We start from the raw sequence: 12,500 nt of genomic DNA, 5'->3' as shown, positions 1-12,500 counted from the left end.
CTATTTTAAAACCTATAGAATTATTTCTTGGGCGCAGGCTATTCCATTTTATCGAACATGAGTCTATCTACGGCCCGTAGAGATTGATTACGTGGTAACTGTGACCAAATGTAAAAACCCATGATCTTCTAGGATAGGCTAACCAAATTTGAAACACACGATAGCTTAGGTTAGGCTGACTAAAAGTTAATTATACGATAGCTTAGGCTAGGCTGAATAAATGTTGAATATAAGATAACTAAGGGTAGGTTGGCCTAATGTGAACATTATAGTAACAGATTTAAATGGCCAATGAAAACCATAAAATAGGTTAGACTAGGCCGAGCAAAAGTGATTTCCCAGGCTAGCTGGCTATAAGGATGAAAAACAAGTCATTAGGATAATAAAGCGGGTTACTTTACTTACTTACTTTTACGGGTTTATTTCTCGCCCTCCATCAGACACTAAAAGTCTGTTCAGGCCTTGGTGTGTGAATATAATTTCTTTCCAGTTAATATTTTTGCTCTGTATCTTATCAGTTATTTCGCTAGCATTTGTATTCAGGCTTAATAGTTTTCAGGTCACTATTATAACACTTTCTAAAAGATAAGTCTCCAGGTTTTTCTTGAAGGCTGCCACATTTTTTGCTATTCTTGACATCAAGTGGAAGGTCGTTGAAGAGTCTCGGTGCAGCATAACAAAATTTCGAAAAGTCTATGTGGGCTATTTTCATGGTCCTGTCACACATGGAAACCCTGTGGCCTACAGCATACAAAATTTGTTTATCGTATACATTCCTAAGTATTTAGAGTATTACACAGCGTATTCCACGTTAATTGTCAAATCCACATTACCGAAACACTGAGAAAACGAGTCTTCAATTTCTTTCGGATGTCTATGAGAGGTTGCTTTGTTGTATAATTCTGGACTTGGGACCGCATATTTGAAAGCTCTTGAACCTACGATAGATGTACACTTTATTACAATAACTTAAAACAATCCGTAACTATTCTCGTGTATACACGATTCGTTGGCTACACGATGTGTAGCAATTCTCTTAGATATTTTGGTTGTCCGGTTCTGATTTGATCAATCTTTTCATATACTGTATATCAAACTATTCTAGCTTTAATTCTATGTAGGTTTGTGACGTATGCTAGCAATATCTAGTTTGGGGTAAGACTAATTACAGAATAAGTTTGTATTATAAAACTCACCCTAATTTTTCCAATAAACAATATCAAATAATTTACATCGCGCTCTCATGGCCGTTTGAAAAAAAAAAATAAACATCGTTTTCTATGAAAATTTAGAAATTTCATGAGATACGAATGGTGATTGATTAGTTTATATATATATATATATATATATATATATATATATATATATATATATATATATATATATATAATATATATATAGTATATATCAGCCGTAACTATTCCACCGCATGACAATAGCCTCAGACATGTCCTTCCACTACCGTCAGTTTACGGTCTTTCTGCGCTAGTCTATACCCACAAATTTTCTCAGCTCGTCAATGCGTCGTCTTCTCTTCCTTTCCCTACTTCCTTTGATATTTATATATATATATATATATATATATATATATATATATATATATATATATATATATATATATATATATATATATATATTATAAATATCTGTAGTGTGCGTGTGTTATCTTGTATTTGTAGGCTGTGTTTGTGTACACATATTTGTGTATCTTTATAGATACAGGTTTCTTCTTGGCGTAGGCAAACATGAATATATTCAAATCTAATAGCTTAAAATGTGGAGAGGTGTGTTGTGCAACGCTTAAGTCGAAACTAATATTCATTTGGCATTAATTGGCGAAAGAGTTAACACGACAGGAGATTTTCACTGAGGTTTTTCAAATATTTTGACAATTTATTCAATTCAATAATAAATTCTCACAACTACATTCTCGATTAATTATTATTATTATTAATATTATTATTATTATTATTATTATTATTATTATTACAAGCTAAGCTACAACCCTAGTTTGAAAAGCTGGATGCTATAAGGCCACGTGCTCCAACGGGAAAAAAATAGCCCAGTGAGGAAAGGAAACCACGATATAAATAAACTACAAGAGAAGTAATCAACAATCAAAATGAAATATTAAAAAAAAAGTAACAACATTAAATTACATCTTTCATATAGAAACTATAAAAACAAGAGGATGAAAAATAAGACAGAATATTGCACCTTAGTGTACCCTCAGGCAAGAGAACTCTAATCCAAGACAGTGGAAAGACCATGGTACAGAGGCTGTGGCACTACCCAAGACTAGAGAACAATGGTTTGATTTTGGAGAGTCCTTCTCCTATAAGAGCTGCTTATCATAGCTAAAGAGTCTCTTCTACCCTTATCAAGAGGAAGTAGCATTTGAACAATTACATTGCAGTAGTTAGCCCCTTGAGTGAAGAAAAATTGTTTGGTAATCTCAGTGTTGCCAGCTGTATGAGGACAGAGAAGAATGTAATTTAGCTTTTAATGGAAATCTTATTTTTTAATGTTGTCCCATTCTACATTGAAATCAATTGGGATAATACTTTTTCAGGGAAAATAGCCCAGTAAGGAAAGGTAATAAGGAAAGAAATAAACTGCACAAGACGTTATGATTGATTAATATAGTTTCTTTAGATAAGTAACGACGTGAAAATAGATATGTCACATATAAACTATAAACTATAGACTTATGTCCACCTGTTCATCATAACATTCGCTGTAAGTTTGAACTTCTGAAGTTCCAACGATTGAACTGCCTGATTAGGAAGATCATTCCACCGCCTGGTCATAGCTGGAATAAAACTTCTAGAATATTGTGTAGTCTTGAACTTTATGATGGAGAAGGGATGACTTGGAATTAACTGAATGGCTAATAATACGTACAGGACAGTAGGCCTATTCTCTGGGAAGATTTGAAGGTCTTATTATTATTATTATTATTATTATTACTATCCAAGCTACAACCCTAGTTGGAAAAGCAAGATGCTATAAGCCCAGGGGCTCCAACAGGGAAAAATAGCCCAGTGAGGAAAGGAAATAAGGAAATAAATAAATGAAGAGAACAAATTAACAATAAATCATTCTAAATAAGAACAACGTCAAAACAGACATGTCATATAATAAACTATCAACAACATCAAAAACAAATATGTCATAAATAAACTATAAAAAGACTATGTCCGCCTGGTCAACAAAAAAGCATTTGCTCCAACTTTGAACTTTTGAAGTTCTACTGATTCAACCACCCGATTAGGAAGATCATTCCACAACTTAGTCACAGCTGGAATAAAACTTCTAGAGTACTGCGTAGTATTGAGCCTCGTGATGGAGAAGGCCTGGCTATTAGAATTAACTGCCTGCCTAGTATTACGAACAGGATAGAATTGTCCAGGAGATCTGAATGTAAAGGATGGTTATCATAGTTTACTTCTATGTTACCTACTTGGGTTTGTAAAATATGAATTTTGTGAGGGAAAATTATTAATTCTCTCTAAACTCGTCTCTTCCAGGGTCGACAACGATTGTGGATTCTGATAACCAGTACACGATAGTCAGCCATAACGGTTTCGGAGTTACACGCTACCCAAACAGACTGTGGAGAGTTTGGAAATTCTACAAGGTCAGCGAAAAATCTTACAGACTTATTTCTATCGAGTCATTGATATTGAATTCAAAAATTTGTAAAGTTTAATTACTTGTTACTTGTTTACTTTTGGGTTTAAATCCAACCCTCCACTGAAGTCAAGTGAACTACTTCTCCGGGCGGGTCCATATCAATCATCTAACGAAACATTTTCATTATAACTTATACAATTCTTTGATTGTAGCATCTTCCAAATCATATGATCTTGTGAAAAGAAATGTCTTTACTTTCTTCTTAAATTCAATTGCCCCTTTGGGTCCTTCATTTCAGTTGGCAGTTTATTATAATGTCTAGGCGCACAGTAGCTAAAAGCTTTCACCAAATTTACTATTTGTTCTTGGTTCAGATAACCTATGTTTGTCACTCATGTGTCTTATGGTAACATTTGTTTCTAGTTCTAGTTTGTTCAGGCATTCTTTAGATATTTTGGTTCAGTATCTTAAACGTTAGTAAGAGTAGCTTGTATTCAATTCTTGCCTTACCGGCAGCCAGTGTAATTTAATTAGTGCAAGGGTACTCACAGATATTATATTAACTTTTTTTTCAAGCAAGGAAAATACTCTTTCTGTATCTATTCTATAAGTTAATTTGCCCGTTTGTGGTCAACGTAATACGTAAGGATTTTATTCACGGCAAAATTGTCAGATTTGAATTAAAGTTAGGACTTTTAAGAGGAAACGGAAGACTTTCTGACTGTGACGGTCCTATCGAGAACAGGATTTCCCTCCAATACAGGACCATAAAAGCAGCACTTAAAGTAATTGTTATAGCTTTATTCTAGATCATTTGGCACTCATTTCCAAGCATGGACTTGATTCGAGTATATAGCTCGTGTTACCAGAAATTTGCTTAAGACAGGGGGCGTGGTAGTTAAATGTGTATGTTTCTGACTCTCTTTGACTGTACTGTCTCGACAGTGAAGACAACACAGTATTTCTTTACCTCATAACCTAAAGTACCTGATTCGTTTTTAAGTTTTCGGTGCAAACTATAGTCCATTTCTTTTAGCAATGCATATTTGCACCGACTCGCGGTGGTGCCCTTTTAGCTCGGAAAAGTTTCCGGATCGCTGATTGGTTAGAATTATCTTGTCCAACCAATCAGCGATCCGGAAACTTTTCCGAGCTAAAAGGGCACCGCCGCGAGTCGGTGCAAATATGCATCGCTTAAAGAAATGGACTATAGAATTCTCAATTTGACTTAGATCGTGTATTATAAACTCACACTCCAGTTTACACCTTGTAAAGATCTTCCACATCCAGCAATCACGTTTTTTTTTCTCTCTTTCCCAAAGGCCGCCAACATTCAATACATCGTGCTTAGGTGTCCGTTCTTCAGGATACAATGGTCGACCAGATGTCGGAAGGACAAATTCGGCATTTTCAAGGATCCATTCATCAGAGGAATCAGGTAAAGATTGTCAATTCAGTTTTTCATTTATTGCATTATGAATAGGCCTACAAATTTGTCATGTCTTATGCACTTTCGACATGATTTTTTTTTTATCTTTTATTATAAAAATACAATTACATCTTAGCAATTTACATTATATACGTAATTATTCTTTACAAAATACTGACATGAACTACATTGTTTTACATAGCTATAAATCAGCTCAATACAAATGAAATCAATTAATAAATATATGATATGCAATAACTTTTATTGTACAAACGTTCTTAACTTATAATTATGTTACATATTTAAGTAATCATCATAAATGTACTCTTTTGTAAATATCTTATTTAATTCTTTTTTTAAAGTATTCCTTATTAAATTTTTTGTTTTCGACATGATTTGTTATATAATATTGGATTCTTCTTCTTTTTCAGACGTTGCGGCCAAATTCACGGATTCTATAAGAAATATGACATTGGAATCAAAGTCGTTTCAAAACCGATTATGCCATTAGAAGAGCAGGGTTCACTTGCGTCGTTTCCGGAATTCGTAAGTTGTTTAGTACTCTCTCTCTCTCTCTCTCTCTCTCTCTCTCTAAGTTGTTTAGTACTACTCTCTCTCTCTCTCTCTCTCTCTCTCTCTCTAAGTTGTTTAGTACTACTACTACTCTCTCTCTCTCTCTCTCTCTCTCTCTCTCTCTAAGTTGTTTAGTACTACTCTCTCTCTCTCTCTCTCTCTCTCTAAGTTGTTTAGTACTACTCTCTCTCTCTCTCTCTCTCTAAGTTGTTTAGTACTACTACTACTACTACTCTCTCTCTCTCTCCTCTCTCTCTCTCTCTCTAAGTTGTTTAGTACTACTACTCTCTCTCTCTCTCTCTCTCTCTCTCTCTCTAAGTTGTTTAGTACTACTACTACTACTACTACTCTCTCTCTCTCTCTCTCTCTCTCCTAAGTTGTTTAGTACTACTACTACTACTACTACTACTCTCTCTCTCTCTCTCTCTCTCTCTCCTCTCATCAACAATAACCTTTTCTTCTCTTTTCTTTTCTGGATTGTTGCTTGTGTTTGTTCATTTATAGGCCTATATGAAGGTATTATAAACAAGGGTGAAAAATGGCACATGAAAAATTATTAAAATCAAATCAATTTTTAACATACATTTAGATATAGAAATTAGAAATTTGAGACAAGATTTACTTTAGAAAACATAATTACAGTTCATACACACACACCACACACACACACACATATATATATATATATATATATATTACTAATGGGGTTTAGATAGTTTTAAAACTGAAAATTGTGAAAATAGTCAAGATGTTCATTATTTGAAATTTGACGAAACTTATGAGTTCTTTACATTATTATTATTATTATTATTATTATTATTATTATTATTATTATTATTATTCGTCAAGCAAAATGCTAGTTGGAAAAGCAAGATGCTCTAAGCTTAGGAGTTCCAACAAGGTAAAACAGCCAGTGAGGAAGGAAATAAGGAAATAAATAAAGTACACGAAGAGTAATGAATAATTAACATAAAGTATTTTGAGATCTTTAACAATTTTGAAATAGATCTGTCATGTATAAACTATAAAGACAGACTTATGTTAGCCTGTTCAACATCAAAACATTCGCTGCAAGTCTTAAAAGAAATTTACCCAAAAGAGAGAGACTTCTGAATCCACTGTTATTTCTCTCAATCTTCATCCTCCTTTTACAGCTTATCCTCCACCACCAACAACCACAACATCAACATCTACAACCACAACAACCTCCACTTCAACATCAACAACCACTACGAGCACAACAACCACTTATGCTCCTGGGTGTCCAGTAGCACCAACGCTGCCTCCTGTCAGGACTATGGTAACATGTGAGTAGAGGTTGTAAATCCTTTTTAACATTGTTTTTGTCCTGTAAATCCTTTTTTTTTATATATTCTGAAGTATATTTGAGTGTTTTTTTAAGACCTGGATGTTAAGGATTACAATAAGATCCTGACTTTTTATTGTTCAGAATGAAAATGTAATTGTCAGATGGCGAAATTTAGAGCCAAAACAGATACGGTCTATAGTCCATTTCTTTTAGCGATGCATATTTGCACCGACTTGCGGCGGTGCCCTTTTAGCTCGGAAAAGTTTCCGGATCGCTGATTGGTTAGAATGATCTTGTCCAACCAATCAGCGATCCGGAAACTTTTCCGAGCTAAAAGGGCACCGCCGCGAGTCGGTGCAAATATGCATCGCTAAAAGAAATGGACTATAGTACAGCTACCTTGCAGTATTTGGGAATATTATAAGTCCAGAGGTGTGGAAGCAGTGAAATTGTTGATATATATATATATATATATATATATCACTAACACTCGTAATTTTAATCAATGTAAATATCAAACACAATGGCATTTAATACCGAACTCTATCTTGGGAGTATATATCCACTGGAATTCATAGATGGTAATAGCTTCTGGCTGGGCAGAGATTCGAACTCATGCCACTCAGCCGAAACCATGCATGCGAGGACTCTACCAACTGAGCTATCAAGAGAGATTCTATTGGATATATATATTACCAAGGTAGACTTCGCTATGAAATGCCATTGTGGTTGATATATATATATATATATATATATAGATATAGATATATGTATATATATGTATATATTCATATATATACATATATATACATATATATACATATATACATATATATATATATATATACTGTATATATAGATATATATATATATATATCCTTTCTAACGTGGTAAAAGGGCTTGCGTATCACCATGATCAGCAACCTATATACATATATATATATATATATATATCGATATATATATCGATATATATATATATATATCGATATATATATCGATATATATATATATATATATATGTATATATATATGTACAGTATATATATATATATATATATGTATATATATATATATATATATTTAATGAGGAGCATTTGCACCGACTCGCGGCGGTGCCCTTTTAGCTCGGAAAAGTTTCCTGCTATCTGATTGGTTAGAATTATCTTATCCAGCCAATCAGCGATCAGGAAACTTTTCCAATCAAAAGGGGGCACCGCTGCGAGTTGGTGCAAATCTGCCTCAAGTTTAGTCTCCCACCACCACCAATTTGCACTGACCAGCGTGGTGATTGATACTGGCAAAATTCCCCGAAAAAAGGGAGATGTCTGAGGTCTTTGTCCTGTACTGGAATAGAAATTGATGCATTTGTTGTTTATTGTGTGTTTTTCCACATTTAATTATATATTTTCTCCTGTCTCTTCACCCCCATAGCTTGTGCCAATATCCAACCTGGATATGATTACTGCCAGTGTCAAGACGTAAGTAGGCATATCTTTTATCTTTTTTAGCTGCCATGAACGATATACTTATGCATTGATAAAATAGGCCTAGGCCTATACATTTTGAAAAAATCTGTATCGTAATCTTTTTTTCTTTTTTTTTAGCTGCCATGAACGATATACTTATGCATTGATAGGCCTAGGCCTATACATTTTGAAAAAAATCTGTATCGTAACACTTAACAGATGAAAAATAAATCTTTGACTTGAATTCTGGTCGTGTTATTTAATCTCTCTCTCTCTCTCTCTCTCTCTCTCTCTCTGTACAGATCGCAGGAGGGGTTTGCATTAAATGCACTCTTTGCACAGCCTGCGACATGGAATTCTTCGCTGTACACGATTTCTCGTAAGTAAATTTAACGTTTTTCTCTCTCACTAAATCAGGTGAAGATACACTTAATATATAATTAATATCTGAACGATTTCCTTAATATATTCAACATTAAAACGAATATATTTATGTAATATATTTTCTCATTCGTAACTTTCTTTAGAATTTTTTTATTTCAATATTTATCTACATTTTTTTAGCGCGTCATTATAAGAAAACTTTAGGGGCTGGATTTAACATTCGCGAACTTTAAACTCCATTTACTTCTGTTTATTGTCTTTCAGTGCCAGTCCACACCCGCAAACCTTCTTAGTTCGTCAAGCCATTGTCTTCTCTCCCTCCGCCTGCTTCTTTTGCAAGCTATAGGGACACATTCTGTTATTCTTAATGATCAGCCATTATTTATCACTCTCATTATATTTCCTGCCCATGTCCATTTCTTTTTCTTACATGTTAGAATATCATCTACTTTAGTTTGTTCTCGTATCCATATTGCTCTTTTTTTTTTTTTTTTTTTTTCTTTTTACATTAAGGGGTCGGTTGCCTGATGTGCCCTCTCCAATGCCTTACATGAAAGGCATCCTCTTCCAACAAACTTCTTCTCGATTCCACCAAGATTGTGAGATAGGGTGAAGGATGAAATACTATATATTATATATATATATATATATATATATGACGGTGATCTGCTATTTATGGCATGTGATCTGCGAGTAGATCGTACAGAGCTAGAAACCCTTAGAAGTTTTAAAAACTATTCCCGAAATAAAGACCAATGGGGCGAGCGAGCGCAGCTCTATGTGTATCGCTTGCCAGTACATAGGAGCAGTGACGGTTTTTGCTCTTTGCGTGCGAAGCGAGCCACGGCGGAGCAAAATCAACTCGGTAGATCACATATTAGCAGAGCATTGAATAATGTTCCATTGCATAATGCTAAAGGGGATACAGGTGTCAGTGTAAATGATGGCAGTTGGATTTTGAATTTGAAAATAGATCTCGCTAGTCGTTGATCTGCCCAAACACTATTTCATGTATATCTTGAATTATACTTTTAGCGTGACTCTGCCTGGTTATGACACATTCCAACATTTTCCAGTGCTTATATCTTGGATGCCTTTTGAGTGTTTTTAGCTTGTTCTTGAGCTGGGATATTGTGCTTGTAATGATATTTTCCATGGCACATATGAAGTCCGAAGCCATTAGGATATATATTGTTGGTGCCATGAAAATGTATGACACCTCCCTGCAGAGAACTTGTTTATCGAGGATTAAGATCTCCCAGTAACTTGTTAATTCTGTTGAGGTTTGTAGCACTGCATCAAATGAACTTTAGAAACTGTTTTTAGTTATTTCATCAGCATCCAGTGTTGGTTATTAGACACTAATAATTGTCAGGAAACATCCTTTAGAAAGTGGATTATGCCAGATTGTAAGTCTTTCACTGATACTTGTAGGATCTTCAGGTAGGATTGTAAGTATTTTGGTTTTAACAGCAAAACCCCTTGCCATGAATTTGTGAATCCCAGGAGAATCCTTGGTAAGCCTCTACACACACACAGAGAGAGAGAGAGAGAGAGAGAGAGAGAGAGAGAGTACCCACTCTGGAAGCATGATCTACTGTATATTGTATCAACAAAGTTTGTTGATAACTATTGTAGGTTTTTATGGGATCTTGTAGTTTCAACAGTAGTCTGATCTTGGTGATTTCTTATGTTTCATGTGATCACAATGTGCGTTGTCTGAATATCCACAGTTTGACATCAAGATCATGTGTGGAGTAGACAACGTTAGGCCACATTTTATTAGCTCCATGTTTAAGGGTGAGCTGTCAGGGGCTGAATCCAGCAAACACTCTACCCTTTGTGCAGGACTCAGGCTAAGAGCTGCCTGTCACAATATGGACCTGCTCCCACCACTGTGGACCATCCACTATGATTGATGGGGATGAGGAACCATGAGCTGGCCCTACAAAATTGTTGAAGGCTTGGGCATGGGTCTAAACTCAGAAACTTGACAAAGCTGCCCATCATTAGATGGCAAGGGGAAACCTCAACGATCTAGCAGGTGGTCATGCTGCAAGGAAATGCCAGAGAGTTAACTCATGGCTCAATGCCTATCCACAAGGCAGGCTTCATCCTCAGGGAAGCACCTGGTGCCTATGTCTTAGGATATTAACCCACAGGGAAGTGGGTCCACTCACGTGGTTTAGTCTGTCAGTCAAAATGATATCCAGGGTATGATACTTAAAGCAAAACAAGTAAGAACTGAAGTGTCAGTAGTGAATAGCTGGCTTGGACCATCCCATAAGAGTGCGACTACGCTTTTAATGAAAGTTCTACAACTTCAGATACATGAAATTACCGCTGAAACTTTCATAGTAAGATTTGACGGCCGAGTCTTCTTTTCTTTTTGGGATTAAGAAGAAATTTATAGAAATGTTTCTATGAAATGATTTCTCCCTACTACAAGAAAGGATGTAGCTATAAAAGGATATACTTTTATCTATATCAAATCTCCCTTTATTCCCTGCAGTGGAAATCTAGCTCTAATTTTCTAACATATCTAGTACCTCTTTTGCACTCATTGTAAATTATTTCCTTCCAGCAATACCGGGCTCTACGTGTATCTCCACTTCGCCTGCCCCGAGTACCCCATAGATGCCGCAAGTCTTTCATTCGGATATCAAAACCACCTCAAAGGCTATGTTGTATGCTTCCCACCACCTCCCAACGTCGTACTACCTTCATATCCTACCTCCTCATCGGGAGTTGTTGTCATTGTGGCGGTAAGTTTGCAATCGCTGTAATGATCCTCATTCGGTGCCGGTTTAGTATGTGGCCTACCTTTCGAATATGGCCTACGAAATTCTATCTGTTTTAGTATGTGGCCTAACCTAACCTAACCTAACCTAACAAGCAAGGTAGGCCACATACTAAACCAGAATAAAAAAGGTAGGCCACTTACTAAACCGGCACCCCTCATTCTTTATATTTTCTTCTTCTTTTTGCCAGACAAACCAAGCATGATCATCTTTCCCTGATTAGTGTTGATACTAATTTTATCTTACTAATAATCCTTCTCAAAGAGTAAATGATAATCGATGGCCTACATTATATTAGCATGTGTTTGTGGTTTATTTGAATAAATAAAAATACTCTTGAATGTTAGTGATTAAATTACCTTGTTTATGTACAGTAATGTACATATATATATATATATATATATGTGTGTGTGTGTGTGTATATATATATATATATATATTCAGTATATATATATATATATACATATATATATATACACACATATATATATACTGAATATATATTTATATATAAATTTACATATATACAAATACATATATGTATATATACTTTATATACATAAATAGTTAGGATCATGGTTTAACCAAATAGGAAGCTCTTACATAATTTCAAATTTTGAGAGTTAGAGTAAATCCCTTATATTGGCAAGAGATTTATAAGTTTTACTTTCTCTCATATTCCAGGGATGTCCAGTTGACCCATCCTTAGATATATGTGCCGTGTTCCATAGCAGCGGCCGAAGATCCCTCGCTGATCACTCAAGTCTCATGATCAACTCGAAAAATTCTTTGACAAGCTTGCGGCAACGCTCAGGACTCCAAAGTCTTGCCAGCTTGGCGAGTACAGAAGCTTTGGCTATAGTCGGGGTGAGTATGAGGGCGGAGTTTGGTTCTAGTTT

At 35.1% G+C, this 12,500-nt stretch overlaps 1 pseudogene; it reads left to right on the top strand.

Moving 5' to 3' along the window:
* LOC137645437 (uncharacterized) overlaps nt 1-12,500 on the top strand; it is a 22,435-nt pseudogene that overhangs the window by 7,766 nt on the left and 2,169 nt on the right.

This window comes from Palaemon carinicauda, chromosome 1 (assembly GCF_036898095.1).
Source record: "Palaemon carinicauda isolate YSFRI2023 chromosome 1, ASM3689809v2, whole genome shotgun sequence".
In the NCBI taxonomy this organism is placed as follows: domain Eukaryota; kingdom Metazoa; phylum Arthropoda; class Malacostraca; order Decapoda; family Palaemonidae; genus Palaemon; species Palaemon carinicauda.
The sequence above is the reverse complement of the archived record's forward strand: the minus strand, read 5'-3'. Positions and strand labels throughout refer to the sequence as shown.